This window comes from Anser anser (genome assembly GCF_964211835.1).
Source record: "Anser anser genome assembly, chromosome: 13".
NCBI classification, from domain to species: domain Eukaryota; kingdom Metazoa; phylum Chordata; class Aves; order Anseriformes; family Anatidae; genus Anser; species Anser anser.
In genome coordinates this window covers 3537489-3560751 of record NC_139734.1, presented here as the reverse complement: position 1 = coordinate 3560751, position 23263 = coordinate 3537489, and the positions used below count along the sequence as shown (strand labels likewise).

At 39.2% G+C, this 23263-nt stretch overlaps 1 protein-coding gene across 4 annotated transcripts in view; it reads left to right on the top strand.

Moving 5' to 3' along the window:
• The window catches only part of TENM1 (teneurin transmembrane protein 1), a 332069-nt gene that overhangs the window by 37389 nt on the left and 271417 nt on the right, over positions 1 to 23263 (top strand). For 2 of the 4 annotated variants that reach the window (XM_083797990.1, XM_083797989.1), the window contains exon 2: positions 17915 to 18001. The exons of the other annotated variants lie outside the window; for them this stretch is intronic. The gene's annotated coding sequence lies outside the window, so the exon portion shown is untranslated. The remainder of the gene's footprint in view (positions 1 to 17914; positions 18002 to 23263) is intronic. 4 annotated transcript variants of the gene reach the window in all.

Genomic DNA, 23263 nt, shown 5'->3' with positions numbered 1-23263 from the left:
ACAGGAACTCTCTCTTTACATAAGCTTTATGACTTTGTTCTAAACAGGAACAGTAAATGCACACATTTGGGACTGAAACTATGATTTTAAGTTGCAAAAATTTTGTATAAAGTGTCGGTCAGTAATCCAGAGGGTGAAATCTAATGTATTCCAGTCTTAAATATTTGTATTTCCTAAGAAGTCAGATCCAACCACTGAAGTAGTGGATGGTGTCAGAGCTCATGATGGCTGTGCCCATGTTGGCATGGAGGTACGTTCAGGTTAGCTGCTAGCTTAGCTTCGTGCAGAAGCAGCCTGGGCTGTGCCATGCTGTGCCCAGCTGCAGCACGGAGCACAGTGAGGGGGCCGTGCCAGGGAGCTGGCTTGAAAGCCCGAGTTGCTGTTACCAGCTAAATGCACACGATGGCCAAGAGTGATTTCTTTCAGCACTGCATGTAATGCACCAGCCTAGAAAGCTGGAGCTATAGAAAAAAAAAAAAAAAAAAGTGGAGAGGGAACAGAACTTTCCTTGCTGTGTTTTTAGCGCTGGAAGAAACTCTGGCCTGGATTGTCAGTGATATATTCGATGTTGAACAAAAGTATAATTACAATGTTTGAGATGTCTTAAAACCTACGCTTTCTCAAATGCTAAGTGTTTCTCTGTTTCTCTTTATCTGTTTTTTCAAGCTGAATTTTTATATATGTGATAAACTGCACTGAAGAGCCTGAAAATAACTTCTAGCTCTTCTCTCTTCCATTCATCTCTGTGCTCACATGGAGAAAGATAAATGTATGTGTTTATATTCCTTTTCTCTTGTAGCAGCACTGAGCAATTAGGCACAGCTGAGAGCATTACTGAGCTCATCACTGGGAGTTTTGGGGAATATGTCTTTTGTTTTAGTCAGGCTGCTTCAGGGAGCAAAAGTGGTACCACATGTCTGTAAGGTACAGTATTACAGTTCAGAAGTATTTGGCATTGGCTACAAAATAGGCTTTTATCTTTAACTGTGAATTTTCGATGCTTTTTGATGCTTCAGCCAGATATTTAGCTCTTCCGAGTTTTATTTCTATCACTCATTAGAACCGACATTACACAACACGTTTATATCTCAGCTGTCTTCTACCATATGGTACCATGGCATTTACTACTCAGCTTGCCAGATTGATAGTGAGAAACGGAGCGCAGGAATTGTTTGAATATATTTTGGTTCGGGAGAGAAGGGGCTAAGATGTGAAAGGGAGCTCCTCTTCTGCCGGATGTCAAAGAAACATCCCCTTAACATGCCATATTTTTCTGACTGCTTCATCAGTCAGGGTGACTTTGCAGAGAAGCATTCTGTTCCATATCTAAATTCCAGCAGGATCCTTCAGAACATTGATCAATGTCAGTTACTAAGTATGTTGCATTTAAGGAATGTTGCATTTGTAGTGGTGGGTTACCATTTTTTTTGGACCAGTTCTGTTGAAATCTCTGCTAGAACCACCAATAATACTAACAGAAATAGAGAGTTGTTATGGAGGGGTGAACACGAATACAGAAAACCAGGCCTCCTGTGGGAAGAGAATTCGTTCTCCTGATGTTGCCCAGCTGATGAGTTAGTAGCCACATAACCTTATGAAAACTGGAGCCCTGCCTGTCAGGTTTGCTGTCCTGGGAAGGGGTTGTTGATTTGGATGTATCAACTTCTCTTATGCCTAACCCCTGCTTAGGTTTTTATAGAGATTAAAATTTTGTCCTCTCCCCTTCTCCAGGTTTTACTAATTAATTTAATTAGAAGGGAGCGTTAAGCTTCTTCCTCCTGCAGCACTGCTGAAAGTCCTAGAGCTTCATTGCACCGTTAACAAGTTGCTCATCTAAATGCAAGAAGAGGAAAGAGCACTTTCCTGGTTGGTAAGGCAGTGTTTGCATTCAGTGTGTGAAAAGCCTGTGCAGTGCATTACATTTCCTATAAACACTGTGTTTTCTCTAGTGCACACGTTATTAATTCTATTTGTAAATTGCATACATACAGCTATTAATGTGCTCTTGGGGATTTGAAGTGGGTTGACCTTGTTCCAGGCTTGTGAAAGACACAATAACATCCCCGTTAGCACAGGCTAAATTTGTGTTTTGTGTGCTGTGTTTGCACCTGTACGGTCTTCCTGGCCCCCTGTTATCCTCATGGCCCTGCAGTCGGGGCTGCAGCCATCTGTCCAAAGGGTATGGAATATAAAACACATGAAAGGCATTCTCTCTACAACAACAAGATGATATAAATAGTGGCTTGAAAACAATTTTTGTGTTCAGATGCCTATTTTTTCCTTGGAAAAAATGAAGGGAAATACAGGGAGGTACTTTGAGGAGATGAGGTAGAAAGTTTTTCGTTTAGTTTTCTTAGTCTGTCATTAGTGTCTCATGCAAAATCTTCTGCCATACTCTGCTCTAGTGAATTAAAAAAGAAAGATTAACTATTTTTACAAGCCAGAATATTTTTTCTCACTGAGGTTGATAAACATTCCTAGCAGTGTGAGTTATGTTTCCAAACCTGCTGGAATCCAGTCACCTCTAAAGCATTCGGAGATGCTGTGGCAGCAGCATCACCAGGGGCCACATCCTGGGGAGGGGAGCAGCAGGGCACAGGGCTGCCCCGTGGCACCTCTGGCCCTTCACTGTGGCAGCAAGCTCTGTTTCTGTAACTCTGCTGGTAATGGGATTTCATTGCTGGCTGAATGCTTACCTTACTGTAAATTTAAAATAAAAAAGCTATTCTTTGTCAACAGCTCTTTGCACTGTACACTTAACACCATAGCTAGTTGGTTGTAGACACTGAAATAAGTTTTTCAGGGCTTCCTACTGATTGTCCCAGTTGCAGTTATATTACTGAATACTCTTTCTAACATATTACTTACATTTTGCTTTGTTATTTGCAAACATTATTTAAGCATTTTCCTAACCTTACTGTTGTTAGATAATCATTTTATTAGAATTAATTATGGTTTTGACCAGTAAATTTCTGTGTGTGTCTTGAAATGTAGCTAAAATATTACGGTAATTCTCAGTCACTAAGGAAAACCTGCTTTTACTGTATGCTCTAGACTTCACTGGTGAAGTCGTAAGTGATTCAAATTGGTGGACCTGTAGGATTCACTGTGGATCCACTGGGAGCTCTCCCAGAGCTGCTCCCCAGGCAGGTTACTCTGTAAACAGGAGGTCTAATGCCAGTGCGGTTACTGGCTGCTGGAAATGATGATCTAATTGCAGTGCTGGTTCTGCTTCGGGAGGAGGTGGGCTGAGATATTTTATCAGGTTTGACTGCAATAGTCAGTCTTTTTTAGGAATAAGTTCCTATTTTACATAGTTGGATCTGGATTACTCTTTTCACTCTTCTATTGTATTTCTGTGGAAAAAGATTGATAGTCAAAGAGGAGATAACAGATATCTCACCCATATGCAATGAGTCATGTTTGTACTTATATATGCACCTATAAATACACACTTGTGTCTAATTATTATTAGGCCAAATCTGTTAGGTGCAAGATCTGGTGATATATACCTGATTTTGTCCTTTTCATCAGAAGAGACATTTTGACAACACAGAGTGTTATGAAGAAATAAAAATACTTTACAGACCTTCATCCACTCCTACTTAAAAAATGAAAGAAAATCATTCAGGTGGACAAAAATAATCAGCCTGCCAGGAATCACAGAGCAAGGAAGGCTTCATCCTTTTTTCTTATAACTAATAAGTTAGTGGACAACAGATTGGGCCTGCAATATATGAAGCAGCAAAAGAAGACATTTTTGATCTGTTCAATAGTATTTTCAGCTAGCAGACCGGTAGGCAGGAACTTCCATAAGCATCCGGTGGTAGCTCAGGAGTGGGAGCAGTGTGAAGCAGGTGAGGAAGGACAGAGGGAAGGCTGCCTTCGGCTGTCACGTGCAGCCTCCCACTTGGCCATGGTGGCTCTCAGGTGCACGGCCCCGGGATAAGGGCTGGTGGCCACAAGGAACATGAGCATAACAGGCTTCCTGAGGGCACTGAAGGAGCTGGGGACCCACGGCCTGGAGAAGCTGTAGGATCCTTGGAGAGTCTCAGAACTGGACTGAATAAGGCTGGGGGGAACCTTATCAAACTTTGAAGTTGGGCCAGCTTTGAGTAGGATGCTGGATCTGCAGAGGCCCCTTCCAAACAAAAAAAATGTTACAGCTTTTGTATTACGTAGTTGTCATTGTTTTTTTATTTCGTTTATATTTTTCTTTAATGCTTTATGTATATATATAATTGTTCTGGGAATAGCCCTGTCAGTTTTCAACATGTTTTATGTCAAGCTTTTTCTTGTAGGGAGTTGTGGTTTTTTTTTGTTTGGTTGGTTGGGTTTTTTTTGTTTTTAAATTAGTGACCAGCCAGCTTAACATCAAAATTAGGTGTTTTCATTATACTTTAAACCCACATTCAGTGCTCATAGGATTCTTTCTCCCTCCAGAATACCCAGCTGCAGCTAATAATTTTCTCTAAGAAAAACCATAAATATTAGTTATCTTTCCAGCAGCATTTTGAGTTGGGGCATTTCTTGAAAGTACCTAAATCCAGAGCTCCACCTTGGCACGCATAGGAGGTGGAGCACAGAGGTGAGGGGCCTCACACGGGCCCAGCCTGTGTGCTCTGTGGGCACATCACTGAGTCACCTCGGCCCACCTGTAGACTTGCTGCATCTAGAAGAAGAACCAGATTAGCAGTGCTGACGCCTGTCTGTTGACCCCCCCCATGTCTATGCTTAAATCAGAGATGACTGCTAATGCGGGTGTCTGTGCCCCTTTGTTCGCTGGTAGTTAAGGCTTTTGGATAAAACCATTCAATCAGTGCCTTGATCCTTGTCATGTTCTGATTAAACAGCAGTGCTGTGAATAAAAGAAAGGTCGTCTAAATCCCAGTATCGCTGCTGTTTTATGTGTTAGCTTGCACTGGATGCTTGAGTTAAATTTGAGCTGTTGGGATACAGCTGAAAGGCCCAGTTGTCTTTTTCTCATTGGCCTTAACAGTTAGAAAAGTGTGTGTTTATTGAGTGCACTGAATTAGTTGTGCTTATTTTAAGTAATTAACGTTGTGAATACCTTAATCGAAACACTGAATTAGAAAATGCAGTGTTGCTCTTTGGTACATAGGGCAAAGAGATCAGAGGTCTGAGCTGCTTTCATGCCTTAGGAATTTACGTGTTGTAACTGTGGAGTGAGAATGAAGATGGGAGACAGCATCTGTTGGTAAGGATGTGCCTCAGCCTTGCTCTCTTTGCCCCTCAATGGGGCAGAGGACTAAAGAATAAAAGAACTGGGGATTATTCATCTTCCTACTAATATTATAAGGCTGTGCAGTCTGTGAATGTCAAAGTTTGTTCAAAAACTTGCAAAGAATGGGAAAAGGCTGATAACAATGAGAAGGGGAGGTAAATTTGAACAACAGTGAAGGCTGTGATTATAGTTTCAAGGAATCTTGTGATAAATGCATGAGTCTGAGTTGGGTAAGAGTCAGAAGAGGGTTGAAGGAAAGTTTACAACCGTGTTCATGTGTTACTAGCTGAAATTCATTAATACATAACAAATCCAGCCAGCTGGGGTTCAGGCTGGTTAACCGATTCTTTTTCTACTATTGAAGAATAATGTATCAGTATTTATTTTACTTCTTTTATTAAACAACGGAATATTTCCAGAGTAATTGAAAGCCAAGAAGAATAGTTTTGAAATGAAAATTCTACCAAGTTCTTCCTTGTCTCCTTTCCATTTAAGCTTCAGTGATAAATATATATATATATGTGATTACAATATATTACAGTGACAATGAACATGAAATAGAACACTTGATTTTCCCTTCACAATCATATTTCTGGGAAAATGGCCATCCTAAACAATGATGTTGTGTTTTATTTTATCTGTCATTAATAGGCCTGTGCTTTGCTTTACTGTTAGTGCAATAGGCACATGGTCTTTCTCCCCCATTTTGGGTGCTTTTTCTCTAACTCAGAAGAGCACAAGTCTCAGAATATTCCCGTAAGTGTTTACAGATAAGCTCAGTTCTTACTAGGGATGGATTCTGCGGAGCTCACGGCACCCAGAAGTGCCTTGTAATGTTAATGTGTTACTTTTGTGCTACGTATGTATGAAATTACTCACCCTCTACTCAACAATCAGCACTCCAGTTGGTTTCATTATGAGTTGGATGAAACTTTTTCCCTCCGCCTATCCATCCTCCCTCCCCTAGTATCTTAGGCTTAGGACTGGGGCTCCAGTCCAAGCTTCTGAGAGGAGAGTGCTGGATGTTCATGGCTGATATCTTCCTTCCTGCGTATGTTCCCAGTCAGGTTTTGTATTGAAGGAGTATAAGCACTCTGAAAGTATGATAGATCTAACCCCCTAAACATTTCTGTTCCCTATTACCTCTTCTGAGTTTTTCTTTTCAACAAACTCTTCAAATTGTTGCTTATCTAACTGCTGCTGGGAAGAAATCATTAAAATGGCTGGTTGTAGCAGTAGTAGTCAGTAGTTGTTTTGACTTTTTCCCCCACGTTTTCTCTAGACTTCTGGTTTTATTTTAAATCTTCAGAAAAATACAAAGAAGTCATTTTCTTCAGTCTGGCCATGCGTTTCAAGGACTTTAAATAGTCAAAAAGATGGCATGAGGTGGCAAGCAGGGAGCATGCAGCTTATTTGCTCTTATCTTTATAGGCTTGCTTTTCTGGGCAGACTACAAAGGTTGTTGCTTAATGTAAAACAAACAGAAAAAAATCTCCATTCCAAAATGTAATGTGTATTTGTCAATGTGTTCCCAGTTATAGTAATGCTTTCCAGCATCTTCTCCAAGAGAATTTGTGAGTGTGATAATCATGACATTCATGATGGCAAAGTTATTAATATTTGCTAAGGAAATTGTCTTTGGGAACAAAGTCAAATTTGTGGGATGTTAACTTCATGGGCTTTTATACCTGATGATAGACATATGTTAAATGGCATGTATTTTATTAGTTTTACATGTCCAATTGTTAGATACAGTTGGTAAATTTGGGAATAGAGACAGAATAAAGTATTTTGTTCCATTCTTACAAAAACATAATTTTTAGTTCCTTATAAATGCAGCTTTGCCTTGGACTTCCACAAGTATTTTCTTGAATGCTGATAACAACATCGTAACAGCTTGACTGAAGTCCTTGTTTGACTGACTTCTATGGTTTCATCGTAGTTTTTGCCCCCGGATTCTTAGCCGGCCAGTCCTGTGTTTATTTGTTCTCATTGTATGAAAACAGGCCCTGATTTCCTCCTACCTAGATTCGCTTATCTGTCATAGGCTGATTTGATGAACCTCTGGGACTGAAAAGGAGACAAGTGAGTGGGAGGCTTGCTGGATTCAAAGCATTTTGTTTTGTTTGCGTAGAGCGAGCCCATACTGCTGCAGACCAGGTGCCATGGTGCTTGCCATAGATTCAACCATATGTGGATGGTGGGGCAGGGAAGTTTACTGAATTTCATTTGAGTTTTTTATTCTTATGTTTACTCCTTGAAAGATTTGGAAGATGCTTTTATCATCAACTAATTGTCAAAAACAAATGAATCTATGAAAGAATACTAGTGTGAGTTTAATGAAAGCATTTGATCTACCTGTTTTGAGGCATGCTTCCTTGTTGTTCGTTTTATTTGAAGATTACTTTGTAGTCCTGTTCAAAGACCTCCTCCTTGTTGTCATCAGGTAGATTGCAAAGTTTATCTCATTTTTACACTGGCAGCAAAATAAAAATGTATGTGGTTGTTACGAACCACGTACAGCAGTACTGAGATTTCTGATTATCATTGAGTAAAAGCTCAGTTCAGGTATCTTGATGATTTTTATTTCCTGGGTGGCCAAGCAGGTGGTGGGGAAGGAGCAGGGCAGGGATGGCTGTGAGAGTGGGTTCGATGGTGGTGCTTGTGCTCGGCAGAGCTTTGGGGGAGCAGGGAGAGCCCCAAGACGTCAGCACCGTGGGTCTGGTGGGCTCCCATGGGAAGAGCGTGTCCCTGGGCAGGTAGGTGTGGTGTCACCACCTAGTGCCTTCTCCACCGAGGTGTCCAGGAAGCCCACAGCATCCACACAGCTTTTTGACTTCTAACCACATTTAACGCTGCTCTCCTAGCATCAATCTCCCACTCTTACTGGTTCCTGATAAGCTAAGTGCCCTTAGCTGTGTCAAGCCCCATAAAATCTGTTCTGTCAATAATCTGCTTTAATTTGGTTAAATATTTAGTCATTTTTGTGGATACTACGCAATCAGAATGGGCTGTTGTGTTCTGGGAAGGGAAAGGCTTGTAAATGAGACTCAGCACAGCGGACACTGACATCTTTGGAGTTACAAATACTGCCTTAATTGTATGCTTGCTATAGAAGAGCAGTTATTTTTTACTTAGTCTTTGACCGTTCTTGGAAGCTGTAGGAAAATTGTAAATGAGGAATTTTAAAAGAAATGCTGTATACTCCTTTTTTTTTTTTTCTGCAAACATAGCCAGTGTGATATTCATAGAAGTATTACAGCATGTAAGAGATTTGCCCTTGAAAATAGTTTTAATTTACACAGAAATAAAACTATCTTTTCTTATCTCTTTAAGACATCTTATACATAGAAAGTAGAGGAATTCTGTTTAGTTTGGCTTGGTCCTAGATATGACTTGTCACAACAGCAATCTGAGCATGCTTATGCCTTTTTGTTGGTTATTCATTAACTGTCAGGATCCTTGCTGATTCACTTGCCTACTACATTTTTATCAGTGTATTTTATTTCCCTCTTAAAAATCAGTTATGAGGAATTCACAAACTGGAAAATAATGATAATTTTTTGTTTCTTCACTTAACATTTAACAAGGCCTTTGCAGTTTGTTAAAATTCAACACCGTATTAAAATGTATTATTCTGCTGTGTTCCAAGGATCAGTGTCACAAAGATTTAGCGTTTTTCCTCTTCAGGGCTCCCCAGCGTAATCTCACTTTCTTATTAGAAACAAACCTGATGTGGTATTTTCTTTCCAGCAAGTTTCTCTTTAAAGGCCTGTAGCATGGTGAGTTATCCCATTATTTTTTTTCCCTCGTACTAATCTTTTCCCTCCATCCAAGTTGGCTCCCTATGTTAGCCCATGGTTCTTTCTGGCAGCATCAAGCGATCAAGTCCTTACTCTTAGCAGTGGATTTCCAGGCAGCTCGCCAACAACATCCAACCTAATGCTTCTCCATGTCATGGGGCCCGGCACAGAGGAAATGCGGAACCACGGGAGGGCATTTGGTAGCAAATCTGGAGCATGGTTTTGATGTCTTTTACATCTTTCTCAAATGCATTTTTATCTTTAAAGACATTTCAGTCGTTGTAATGGACTGCTTTGGTGTTCACACAGATGACTTGGATGGCCTGTAAGATATCTTGCGGTAAGCAGTCACCTGTTAAGGAGGCACTCGTATGCTATAGTACTGACACAGTGGAAAATGCCCAGCATATCTGTGACCCTGTCATGTAAGCAAAGGAAGTGAAATACTAAGGTTTGTTACATGTGTCAAGTGCCCTCTGGACCACAGCCGGAGGCAGGATGGTGACAGAATCCATTTGTGTCTGTTATCGTCATCACAAACTGGAGGTGGTGAAGACCTGTTCTCCATGGATCTAGAGATACATCTATGCCCCAGAAAAATCTGGGATACTCCTGCTTATTTTCTGTTGGTAGACCGTGAGATCTAACTAGAGCTCTTCAGATAAATTTATTCATGTTAATTATTCAAAACTGGACCTGGGTTATCATTAGGCCTGACATGGCTGCCAAGCTCTGACCAGTTGCAAAGATAAATCCAAGGATTCATCATAAATCCATCATTCCTGGGTTAACGATGCTACCTTTTGAATCCAGAGAAATATCTTTTTGTTGTTGTTTGGTTTGTGTGTGTGTGTTTGTGTTTCCTCTGTGCAGTCCCAGCTGCAAGTGCAGGGAGGTTGGACCTATTCGAAATAAGTGAGTCCCAGATAAATCGAGGCCAATAAAGGCACTTGCTAAAGTTGATAGCCTGGTCAGTCCTTGAGCAAAGGGGAGTGGGAAGCGGAGGTCCACCTGGGACAGTCTGCCTCCCTTTTTACTGCTTGGCCTTGTCAGGTTTCAAGGCATCAACAAATTGATTTGTACACAAGTGTCAAAACAATATCTATCTTCACAAAATTAAACTAGTTGCTGTTGCTATGAGGCACCTGGAAATCCAAGAAAAGAAATAATTCTTCCTGGTCGTCTGCCTGTTCCTGCTATACCTGAATTTGACAATGGGTTGTTGTGTAAACGGAGACTAATCTCTATATGTAAAGTTTTTCTGATTGTAGCTTCCCTGCAATTTGTACTCCTTAACATATTTATCCACCAAATACTCTTATGATGTAGAGAAGGGCTGTTATCTCCGTCTCGCACGTTGAAAAGTGATTTGCGCAAGGTCGCATGGGCAGCATGTGACGGAGTGGAGAGACGAACGTGCTGCTTGAGCCGGAAGCTAGAGGGGTGCATCCTGGACAGCTTTCCTTAAATGACAAAATTCAGATGAAAGTGTATTTGCAGCTAAACTACGTAGGACTGCCTTCATTGCAGAAATAAACATTATTTCTATGTACAGCTCAAACTACAACTCAGATTGTTATCAATGTGATATTTTGTACTGGTTTACAATGCAAAAAAAAAAAAAGTGGAAAGCAATACCAAAACTGAGTATTACTGCATACCACCCAAATTTGCTAATGAACAGCAATCATCCAAATTAAAGAGAATGTAAAATATCGACAGCTGTCTGCATCTGCAGGTACAGAGTTAATATTCTAACTAGAATATTGACTTTTTCTTATTTCTCTATAAAGCTTTTTGATCTCTGTTTGAGAATCAGTGCAACAGTAGCTACTCACTGCAGAACCTGTGCAATGGTTTATACTCTGTTTACTCGTGAAGTTCATGAGATATTTGTTGTTCAGTGTAAATTGGAATATGCAGATATGGATTGGTTGGCAAAGGTTTTAATTCTCTTTATGCTTGCATCGTAGATTTCAAATGCCTTTCTGTTGGAATTATTTTGATTTAGGTCAATATTTTAGTTATTGTGGATATTATGTTTGTTGAATTTGCACAAAACTCTGGATGTTTTCATTGCTGAATTGCACAAAACATACAAGAAGTATGTTTATTGCTGAGATTGTTACAACAGAACAATTGTATTGTGTGCTGAAAGTTATGGTAATGCAGTCTCTTTTGCGAAATGACGGTAAATAAATTCACCTCTAATTCTAAGTATCAATCCAATGTTACTGCAGTGCCATTTGTAACACCATTGTAGACGGCTTGATCCAGAAAACATCCTCATGGATAAATAATTGTGGGCTGGCTCACTGTATCTGCTCGATTTAATCAGAAGTCTGAAAGAGCTTTAAAGACCTATTTTTTGTCAACTGTGAGAGTTAGCTGAAACTGAAGCTCTTGAAGCACTGTCTAGATTGTCTTTTTAGAAACCCTTCCTGGCTTTAGCTGACAAATTATGATAGATGAAATATGATATGTCAATTGGCAACTTTCTTCACTTCCCTAGGTAGCTAGTGGTTACCCTTACAAAAATCAGCATTTGGCATTGGCTGCCATGCAGTCATGCTTGAAATTCTAGGAAATAGAAAATAACTGCCGTGGTGCAGCTGAATTATTCTGATGGCTTGTTTTGAATTTGCTGGAGAAAGAGATGAGTCAGAGATTGCTTTGAGGCTGCAGATTTCAAAAGTGCTAAAACAAACTTAAAGCAAAGATGACTTGAAAATGCATGGGGTCTGTTTTCCCTGCATGGTACAGCTGGGGTTCTGTGCCCCAGGGAGGCTTTCAGAATCCATTTCAGGTGGCATCTGAGAAACCACAAGTGATTGCTTAAATACACAAAAGTATTTTTTGTTATGTCTAAGCAAAACAGTCTGTATTAATGGTGAAAATTCTTGCTCTCTGGCTTGATGGTTAAAGTAACTGCAAGATACTAGATCAGAAAAGACTTTACCAAGGGCACGTTGTCAAGAACACAAATGTTATTTACCTGTTTCTGGAATTTGGCTCTAAGTCCATTGGTATACTGCACAAGCTGAGCAACAGTGAGCATCCTTCCTTCCAGATCTGTGGTTTTTATAATAAGTGCCAGGTGAGCGTAGTTTCCCTTCTAACTTGGAAAAAAATTCAAATGCCTGCCACAAGGAGTCCCTGACATTAGAGAGCCCTGGTTACTCTGGGGTGAGCAAACTGTCCCGTCCCTACTAAAGGGATGAGATTTATCAGTGTCAAAGCATTACAGACCTGGGAGCAGATTTCTTGCTCTCTTTTGCTCTTCTCAGAATTGTGTATTTATGAATACTTGCATTATTTTTTACTTCACAGTTTACTCATTTTTCCATCCTCTTTTATTTGATCAAGCTGAAGATCAAGTTTAAAATGTATTCTTCTAATAATTTTGTAGTAGCTTTGTGAGGCATAGAATATTTGTACTATGAAATATAAGTCATATCTTAAACTATTGATTTTTTAGGACAATAATTCTGGATTAAGGTTTTTAAACAGTAATATAAAGTACATTGATACGATTTAGTTTTAAATGCTTGCTATGGGTTTCAAATAAAAGACGTGAGAAACTTAGTCCTGGCATTTAGCTGATACTGAGTAAAAATAATGGATAGTAACTTTGGGTATGATTTGCAAATATAAACCTATTTTCCTTCTGCATCTTAAATTTTAGCATAGCTATAGGCTATGCAGTCATTGTAAATACCCCATGATTTGCAAGTTTTTGGATATTTTGTTAGTATATCAGGGCATGTAGACCTTATTTGGGCTAGTTACTTGCACTAGTTAGGCTTTCCTATGCTGCTAAGCATATGAAAACTGAGTGGGCCTTGTCCTTTTAGTACTATTTTAGTTTTAGGCTAAAATCAACATTTGTATCCCTCCTTAAAGAAAAAAAAATGTATGAAGTACTTCCTGGTTTGTTATAAGCTGATACTTCTGTGCCTGGAAAAACGCACATGATGTGGAAGCATTTTGATAATGTAATGATATTTTCTTACTGGCTCAGACTTTATTATTATAATTAGGGTATCATATTAGCACAGCAGCTAAGAACGAGATGTTATAGTTAAATTGCATTGCATCAGTTCAGTGTGTGTATTTATGTAAAATTTAGTTTCATAGTGGTTGAAATGAGCGCTTATATTTATATTTACACGCACACACAACCCGTCATTAACTCCACGAGTGATGTTTTCCATACAGGAATGCTCTATGTGGACGTAGCCCATACAGAAGTTCAGTTAAAAGTAAGCCCGGGGTGGCTGTGCCAGTCTGACAGCTGTCAAATGACACAGTTGAAAACTATTGGGTTAAGATTGTTTCAGACCTATTTAAATTTAATACCAGACTTTAGACAAATGCTTTCATAACAGGAAAAAAATGGATACATGATGGCTTAAATCTTCTTTCTATAAAATTATATGTTTCTCAGAGGATAGTTGTAATTGAATTATAGAATGCCTTGTGAGTATCCCTGTCGGTGGTTAGAAAAATATAAAGGGAAGCACAGAGACTCTTTCACAAACCTTCATGTGGAAGAGACACCCTATAATTCAGCTATATGAAGCCCCCAGCAATCATCTAATTATATTATAAATGCAATTTGGGAGGAATGAAAAGCGGCATTTATTTAAAACATTAAGAAAAATTACTTCATTGTATGAGAGGTGCTTTTTATCCATGTTATTCAATGAAGTCTTTCTTTTCTGCCCCATCTAACACGCTTCCCTCCACCATTGTCACGCTGTGGTTGTCTGTTATTATAAGCCTGTAATGTGCGGGGAGGAGATCAGCTTTTGGGAGCCGTGTTAGAATCCAGACACCAAAGGGATGATGGTGCTAAGAGAGCTGAGGCATTATTTCTGCCAGAGGCAACGGAGTTGGAGTTTTCTGTTTGTCTGTGTAAGGTTTAGTACAGCTGGCTAAAAAGAAAATTGAGAAGTTCTCTCCTCTTGTGCACACGTGAATTACCAGAGAATTGTTTGTGATGCTTTGTATTGAAATTCTCTCAAAGAGTTACTCTCTTTTCTAGAGCTTTATCTCAAATCTTTTTTTTTAAATCTTTTTCAGACAGGAGTCGGAAAAATATTAATTAGATAAATGTTTTCAGAACAACAAATGCATTTAGCAACTGGATATCAAGGTGATTCTTAAATTAAAATCAAGATGTCACTAATAAATAGACAATATTTACTGTTTATATGGGGGCAGTATTTACTCCGTAGGTTTGCAGATAGCTCAGGATACTTGCTGAGTTCTTGGTGCAGTTTGAACACCCTGAAATACCACTGTGTGAACTTCCCCAAGAGCAACTGATTTGATGAGCTTTGTGTTGCATTGCACCTGTCTTTTCCAAAACCTGCATTTGGGTTTCTTTAATAGGCACCTGTATGAAGCTTACAACTGTAGCATCCAGGAGCTGTAAATAGTGGTTGAAGGGATGGAGCCGCTCTGGAGGATCAGGACAAATATTTTCCTGTTTTATTGGTGGAAATATAAAAGATCTTTTCAAGGCTTATATAGGAGGATTATCCTGGTACAAAGAGCAGAATCCCCTGTCCTTTGCCTGACCATGAAAAACTTCTTCTGTAGTCACGCCCAATAACAGAATTCTGAAGTTATTCTGGAAGAGATCAAGCTATGGGTTTTGGGTGAAGGGGTTCCTGTTTGGTTTTCAGTTTAGCACAACATTAATGGGGTTGTAATTGTGAAAGAGAATCCTATAATGCATACAATATTATCGCCTTATTGCAAAGATAAAAATATGAACCTAATTTCCAGTCTCGTAGCCTTGCAAGCAATACTAAAGCTGTAAGAAAGTAGCTGAGCAACTGTGATCTGATTTATCAGCTCTAACAGCTAACCTGGGCAGAAGGGAAATCATCGGAAAAAGCAGGCAGAAGACTGGTGAGCACTCAGCAGGAAATGATACCACGACAGCTGTAGGAGCTCTGACACCTCTGTGGTTCTCCTAATGGAAAGCTTTTGAGATTTCTGCAACAGATTGGAATGGATGTTATCCTGAATGCATTATTGTCTTTGTGAAACACAGGCTTCAGTATTAGATGCTGTGTATAACAAAGGGGCTGCAATCTTTTACAAATGTGTTACTTTTTAAGAAATAAAGGAAGAAGGAAAGATTTTTCCAAGAGAGCCAAATAACATGTGACTTTCAGTACCATTATGACTTCGATGGTCTGCCTCTGATTTCTCTGAAAAATTAAGGTTAAAGACTTTTAGTAGCTTAATCCTGTATTGATTTTGAGATCAGTTTTCTGATTAGGTTTATTTTTCGGACAGTGATTGGTGACATTATAAGGAGAAAACTTAAGTGCATACTAGTTATGTACCATCATTTTGATTTTCAAGTTATGGTTCAAAAACAAGATAATATGGCAGCTAAGGAAACGTAGAAGTCCATGATGTCTTTCAGACCGTCATTTTCTTGTTTGGATAGAAATCTGTGTGGAGTAGAGCTGAAAGTTTATGGAGTAGACAAAAGGAGTACTTCACGCTGAAGCATGCATAGACACATCGCTACTATATAAGTACCTATGTATATATGCATTTGTTATGTGCAGTGAGAAGGTAAAGTATATCAGTATTTTCAGGATATGCATCTCCCAGCTTCGCTTTATGCTCAAATGTGAGTATCTAGTACCACACATGGAGAATGAAAGAGAAGCGTAACTGAAGGGCTAGAGCCATCACGGCTAATCTGTACTCCATGGTTAAGAAATTGGAGGCTGTTGGATTGCAGAGGTCTGAGTTGATGCCTGTAAGTGTCCAGTGAGCAATATGGAAAGACTGGGGTGAAACTGAAGCAAAGGGCTGGGCAGAGGCCCTGCCTCTGAAGGAGAGCAAAACAGCTAAACAGAAACTATTCCACGGTAATTATTGTTAGCTCAGTCAGGATTTGAGTTCTGGCTGTGAAGATATACAGAAAGAACTGAAAATCCCAGAGCAAAATGCACTCCCAGATGAAGCAACATGAAATACATCATATTTTAAAGTATTCACTTTTGGTGAATAAAGGTTTTGTTTTGTTTGTTTGTTTGTTTATGATACCATCTCTAAAGTTTCCATTTTTTGATATATAGTGTTATTTCTAGAATCTTTCAGATCAGAAAAAGTGGATTTGGTTTTTTGTTTTGTTCAATTTTTGCCACCTGAATCCTCTGTAGGACACAGAATGATGTATGACTGAGGAGTTTTAGAGAACTTCTTGACATTATTTTGAAATAATGATAAATGTTTTTAGACTGAAACCTTTTTTTTCTGCAAACTTGACAGGGACTGCAGAATACACTAAAATTGTTCAGGTTGTGCACTTGTAGGTTTCCCTGTTCTAAAATATCAGGTTTTCAGGTATCTGTCCATAAAATGTTGAGATATAGACCTAGATGCCACCTCACAGACAGTCTACTCAGACTCCCTATAGTGCTTACAAAGTAGAATTTTCCTTGGCATTTTAGCAAGGTTTCAAAGTCCATAGCATCAAGATGTTACATTTTGCCAATGTTTTACACAACACCCCCTCTGTTACTCAAATATGGAGCAAGGGTATTGCATTCTACTCCCAGAATTGCATCTAGCCCATTGATTTCAGTCTGTCTTGCCTCTTGAATACATTATTTATGTGTACTTTAATCTTATACATCTCTAAATGCTGCAGATGCATGCACGGTGCACCTATACCTGGCATATGTCTTTGCTTACCGGTGTAGTGTAAGAGGGGAAGATTTCAATTTCTTGTTACTCTTCTTTGCAAAAGAGTTCTTGGATTGGGAGACTAAGCAAGGTTTGATGTGGAGCTAAATATAGCTCCTGAGGTTGGCCATTGATCTTTTTTTCTGAGCTTTTGATAGTTGGGTATTGTCATTTCTCATCTTCAGGTTTTAACTTCAGAACATTCTTTTTGCTGATTTTTCAAATTTATAGCTTTTGTTGCTCAAAGTTTCTAACAGTGCAGCTTTAGAAGAGGAGCTGGTTTTTGCCTACATGTTATTGTAGAGTCTTTGGTCTATAATATATCTCATGCCTTAAAGGAAATGTGCAATAGATATACAACAGTGTAATACAGTATTTTCTGCTGGAGGCTGTTATGTTTGGGAAGCATCCTTGCCAGTCCATTCTCAGTCAGACTCTACAACAAGCACCAAAATGTATTCTTATTTGAACTGCAGAGCTGAGCTTTTCCTACTTGCCCAAGTGTTTGATAAATCCATGTTTCACAGAAGTTGCAAGTTGTGGCATATTAAAACATTTTCTAAATAAATTAAAAAAAAAAATAAAGCAAAACATTAACTTTTTTGTTAGCATGCAGTTATTTAAGGATTTATTTTTAATCATTTTTGATCTGTAAATAATTCCTTTTAGTAATTCCTATAAAAATGAAAGTAATGCTGCATTACTGTTTTAGAGATATTTGTATCAGTGTTTGAAGTCAAACAAGTCCTGTGGTCGTGGTAGGCAGTTTTCTTTAGTCAACGTAGACACTGTAGTCTCTTGGAGCTGAAATGGGATCAGCATTTTACCAGAATCTGTGAAAATATCTTCAGGTTTTTAGGTGAATGTTTCTGTGAGCCCTTATTGGTCACCTGAGTGAATTTTGTTTGTGCAGCTGTTTAATTTTTGCAACCTTCTTGCTTCCCTCCAAATGACTGGAACTATTCGACCAGCTATCTCCATGGTTTCTCTATCTTTACCTATAAATAATGTATTGCTCTTTCTCATTTCTTGGCACTTGTTGGTAGGGAAGCAGTGGTTCCTCTCACTGGAAATGCCAGCAACTATGGAAGCCAGTCTTTCATATTTGTACATACACTATCTTAAGTTATTGTTCACACAGGTTTATTTGTGTGTGAAGACTTGTTGGTGCTCCTGAGCTAATAAAGGAAAGAAGACACCAGAAGACACCACCTCTGGATTTTATGCAGTGAGTCTTTGACATAGCAATTTTAAGGCAAACTCCTTTTTTCTGATTTTGTCACTAAAAGTTCATATACTGCAATGCTCTTAGGTGGATATTTCAGGTATATCTGGTCTAGGAGGAAAACTTCATATACATTTTCCACGCATATGTGCACAAAGAGAGAAAGAAATTCTGAATGTTTTTGTTCAGTTTGGTTTTCCTGTTTTCATGCATGTGTTTACTTTCTGCGTATGGAATATTTGGAAGCAAACTAGTTTAGAGATGCTTTTATTTCGGTTGTTCTGGAACACTCGTGCTCATTCTGTTTAGTCCCAGAGAACTTATGCTCAGCACGAGGTGCCTGAGGTGCACTCTGCCTGCTTTTGTATGTGCATGTTTGGGCCGAATACAGGTGAGGACTGATCTCCTGGAAGGAGCATTTCAGAGAGGAAATTGTAAGCCTAAAGCATACAAAGAAAACCTTTTCAGTTATAGTTTGGGAAACTGTGGTGAGTTCAGACATGTTTAAAAGAACTCAAGCCGAGTGAAATGCCTATGAAAGTGGCTGTTGTGAGGAAAAAGCCATAGTTTTGTAGGAGGGGTTCATTGCTGTGGAGCCAGAAGCCCGTGGCGCACTGAGGTACAGGCCGCAATCAGGCCTCAGGGCTGGCACAATGAAGTAGGCCTTTGAGCTTCCCTTGTGGAAATACACCGAGAAAGGAGAGACATAAGATGCAAATTTTCAGGGCAGCTCCAGAAAAATGGGTCTGCCGAAGCCTCCAGTGTCCTCTACAACACAGCACATGCAATAACAGGCTTCCAAGAGGAATCTGAGCCTTTTACTTTTTTCAGAATATCCCAAGAGATATTTCAATGACTTTGTCCTTTCTAGATATCTAAACGAGAATAGGTAAGCGATATGAGTTCTCGGGCTCTCTTTGCAAAAGAGATATTTCTGAACTGTGAGACACTGATCTGGGTGGAAATTTGCCATCGTCTTTCAGTGACGTTCTAGACTTCCATTTCAGTTTTTATTTGGTTTTTTTTGGGCCACAGGTCTGATTTATGGCTGAACAGAAAAGTGAACTAGCTTGTGATCAATACTGCACAGTCCCACAAATCCAGAATCCTCACTTGATAGCTGCAGTTAAGACACCCACACAGGTTCAAAACCTGAAGGATATTTATTGTAATCGTAATTTTCATTACCTGTTTCTGAATCCATCTCCCTTTTGCTATAGAAAAAGTAAGATAGTATTGCAGGAAAAGGCATAGCATGAGCTGAATGCTTCATGTCACTCAGAATATTTAGTCATTTACTTTGTGCTTTCACTTTTTAGTGCACCCTAGTATTTTTGTGTTATTTTTCATTGTCAGGATATGAAAGCAGCAATGTTCATTAAATTGTCTGTGGTAATAGTAAGGTCTTTCTCCTGAGTAAATGCATGTTATTTAGAGCCCAGTTGTATAAATGCATTGCCTGGCATTTGTCAACAATAAAATTAATCTGAATCTACTAATAGCTTCCCTCTCCTCCAAATTTAATATCCAGCTTGTCCATAAAAGTATTTCTGTTGCCAGAAACATCTGCTCTTGTAAGCATAAATGAGAAAATATATCCATATGTTGCTTTTATCTGAATAACAAAGTTTTTGTGTATTTTTTTCTTTTATTTTTTTCCCCATGACATACATGGTGGTAACAAATAAATGGAAAAATATCAAAACAGAAAATAGAAAATGAAGATGTGTTCTGATCTCAGCAACAAAGATGTAAATTTGAATGGCTGTTTGTCTCCATTGAAAACAGAGTGGATCCACTCTGGGGCTCATGTTTAGCATCCACAGTAACTCAGTTGAAATAGACTGTATCAACGTAGAAAGTGAAGATGAGAGCACTGGCATGTCTGCTAAGTTTTGATATAGGTGGAAGCTAATTCTGTGGATGAAATGGATCCAGTGGATCCAATTATCCAATTTGGATATTAAAAACAAACAAAAAAAAAACCAGTGTCTGCTGTAGCCTTCATACATTAAAACCTACAAAAAATTAAAGAGGAACAAGTTCCTTCCTTTGAAAAACACAATTTGATATTTTAACTGCAAATAAAAAAAATAGTTTTTCTTTTTTCTTTCATTTGGCAAAACAAGCTGACTTGACAGACAGATATGAGAGAAATTTAATCATGGTCGCTTAATTAACAATTTCTTAAACTACAAAAATATTCTGAAGTATTCTGTAATGTTATGCTCCAAGGTGGCAAGAAATGCGATGTCTGCCTTTTGCTCTCCTTGTAATCCAAAGAACAATTTATGTATGCATATGTGTGTAGACCAAGGTCATGAGCTTAGAAAAGTATCTTCTTCATCATACTTAGGAAGTTGAGAGGTAAAATTAAATTATTTGATGCCAGATTCAGTAGGTGCTGACTTTTCAGCTACTTGTGCTCTTCCTGGAAGGTTTCCCACCCTGTCTGAAATCAGACTGGATTTAGGTTATTTATACCAAACACTTTATTGCTAAGTGGTGAGAGTAAGTGAACTAGAAGCATCACTTCTCAGTAGCGCACTCTGGGAACAAGAAGATCGTGAGGAATGCAGAAGCTGTGAACTGTACTGGCCAAGCAATGATGCCTGTGGTTGACATTTGCCATCAGTTGTAGGACGGAGGTTTGCATATTGTTCGGTGTTTCATCTTGGAAAGAATCTGGGTTCAGATTCAATCTCTAGTTCTGATTGCAGCTGAACATTACAGAATTCTGGTTTGGGGGATGTCTGTGTACTTACATGAGATAAATACAACCTGGGCTTCGGTGCCATTTGTCTGTTGCTGCTGCATGAGTTCGTATGGTCCTGAATATAAATGGAGAGACTGTATCTCTGTCATTCCTCTGAGGAGAGGTTTGCATTGCTGAGATTGCTTTCTTGCATCCTTACTTTCTGTATGTGCCTTCAGAAAGGACTTAAATAACTTCAGTGCAGTTCTTTGGATCCTTGCCATCTCTCAGATCCACAATGCTAAATGCTGTAGGGAGGTCTAGGAGCACGAGAACAGATGCCTGTTTACCATTCATCGCTGGAGAGAGATTTATGCGTCAGTGTTGCTGAGGCTCATTTCTTCCCTCATGACTTTAGCAGAATCTTGGCTTTGTTTCTGTCTGGGAGAGCAGCTGGTCATCAGGCTTTGGCTGGCACTTCTGCTTTCTGAATAGCAGGTTGCTGTCCGATAGTAGATAGAAACCTCCAGGAGACATTGATACTGCTTTCAATATTGGTGGACTAAGGTATGCCCGAAGAACACGGGAAAAGGGCTGCTTGTTCTCCCACCCTGTTTGAGGCAGTGAGTATTTCAGCCACGAGAGACAAGATGAATGTGCTTCTTCCATCAGCTAGAAAACACATTGAACGGGTTCAGAAGATTTTGTGTTTTTCTTCGAATGTGGAGAGGATCCCTGCTTTTGAGGAGCTGTTTCAAAGTTTTTGTGACAAGCACAGCTCAGCTGTATTTCTCCCCTGCACATGGACAGGGCTGAGCAGGGAGGGAATTGAGAGGCTCTGGTCCTGCCACCACCTCCAGAAGCTGTAATGGTGAAGACTCAGGTGCAGCCGTTCACCCAGGCCCTCGGAAACCCAGGCCAGGTGGGCACACGCCCTGAAAATTTCCTCATCTTGGTATCTTGTGCTTTGGAAGATCTTTGTCGTCAAACTACTGTGAAGAAAAAGTCAAGTATCTTTCCCTTTTGCACTTTTTTCCAGCTCTCAATCAAAATATCTTGACAGAAAAAAGGGATGAATGCTAAATTTTATTTTTGCTTGTCTAATGCCAGTTATGAAGTGGGATCAGAGCTCTCAGGGCAGGGAGTAGAGGAGAATCCTGGACTTTGGGGGGTGATTTCATTTTGTGTTCCATCTTGTAGCACATTTGCTGCGTGGCAGCAAACAGCAATCACATTTCCACCCTGGTGGTACCTGTAAGTCAACAGTGCCTCTGGGATCTTTCACCATGAAAGGTGCTATATAAATGCAAGGCAATGATATTATCTTTATTATCAATTAAATTTTTAGTGCTCTGACAATCTGGCATGCAAGGTGCATCAATTGAAATCTAGCTGTGATTATTTCTAAACAGGCAGATCTTGCTAGATTAATCAAATTGAAAAGGAACAAGAGGGCAGCTCAGTTATGTCAGGATAAAATCAAATCAGTATATTAGAATCTGCATAGAAATGTTGTCATGTTTCCTATCTGTTTTTTTTTTTTTCCAAGAGACTTGTCTTCGTTTGCAAAATCTGAGTTTATATAGCAGGATCGTTGATGGCATTTCTGTAAGAAATTTTACTGGAGTTAGGACTGTGAATATTGTCTTCTGTTCCAAGAGCTTGAGACTTCATTTTGTAAGAGTAAATATGAGCATGCAGTATTTTAAGGTGATTATTCTTTACACTTCTGTTTATGTCAAGATATTCTAATCACTGTTTTATTTCTAGAGCTGTTCTCTGTGCCTGCCTTCGGTTGTATGTATGTAGTGTTTCACCTGTATTTTTAGTGCTCCTGTATATTTTACACAAGCCTGGTCTTAATAGCAGATTTTCTGCAGAATTGTTTTGCCCATCTTCATCCCATCCTGAAATGTGTGTTAGCAGACCTGCAGAAATGGAGACTTAGCACATCTGATTAGTTCCTGGATCACTCTGAAAAAAGATGATCAATTTATTGAGTCTTTTTATTGACTGTAAATTACTGCTATCTTTTTGCTAGGCTAACTCTCCTGAGCACCTTCAGGTGGATAGCCAGTAAAGAGCTGTCTAGTGATACGTTATTTTATGCATTTTCAGGTAAGTTAAAGATAAAAAGGAAAGTCTAGCAGTTAAGACATTATGTAGATTTATGGCACGCTTAGAAAACTTTGGATTCTTTTGTAAAATAGTGACTAGTTTGCAGTCACCTCGTGGATGTGGTTCACCTCTGTAAATGTTTTGTATAGAGGAATATTTTTATTTTTACCGTGACACCTCTGAACTACGTGTAGTTCTTTGAGAGTTGCTGAATGGGTACTAATGATGTTTTTCATAACTGGATAATGCGTAATTCTCACTCTGCAGTCAAGAAATAAGATGGGGAAAATATTTGTAAGTGTATGGTGAATTTACTAGCCCTTCATGAATGATAATCCGGTAGGGTCACTTTAATAGGTTGTTACTAGGTGTTGTTGATAAGTTACCACTGATAGCTTTCTGGTCAGGAATAACTAGATAGGTCAGTCTGCCTATGCTGGAAGGTGGGGTGC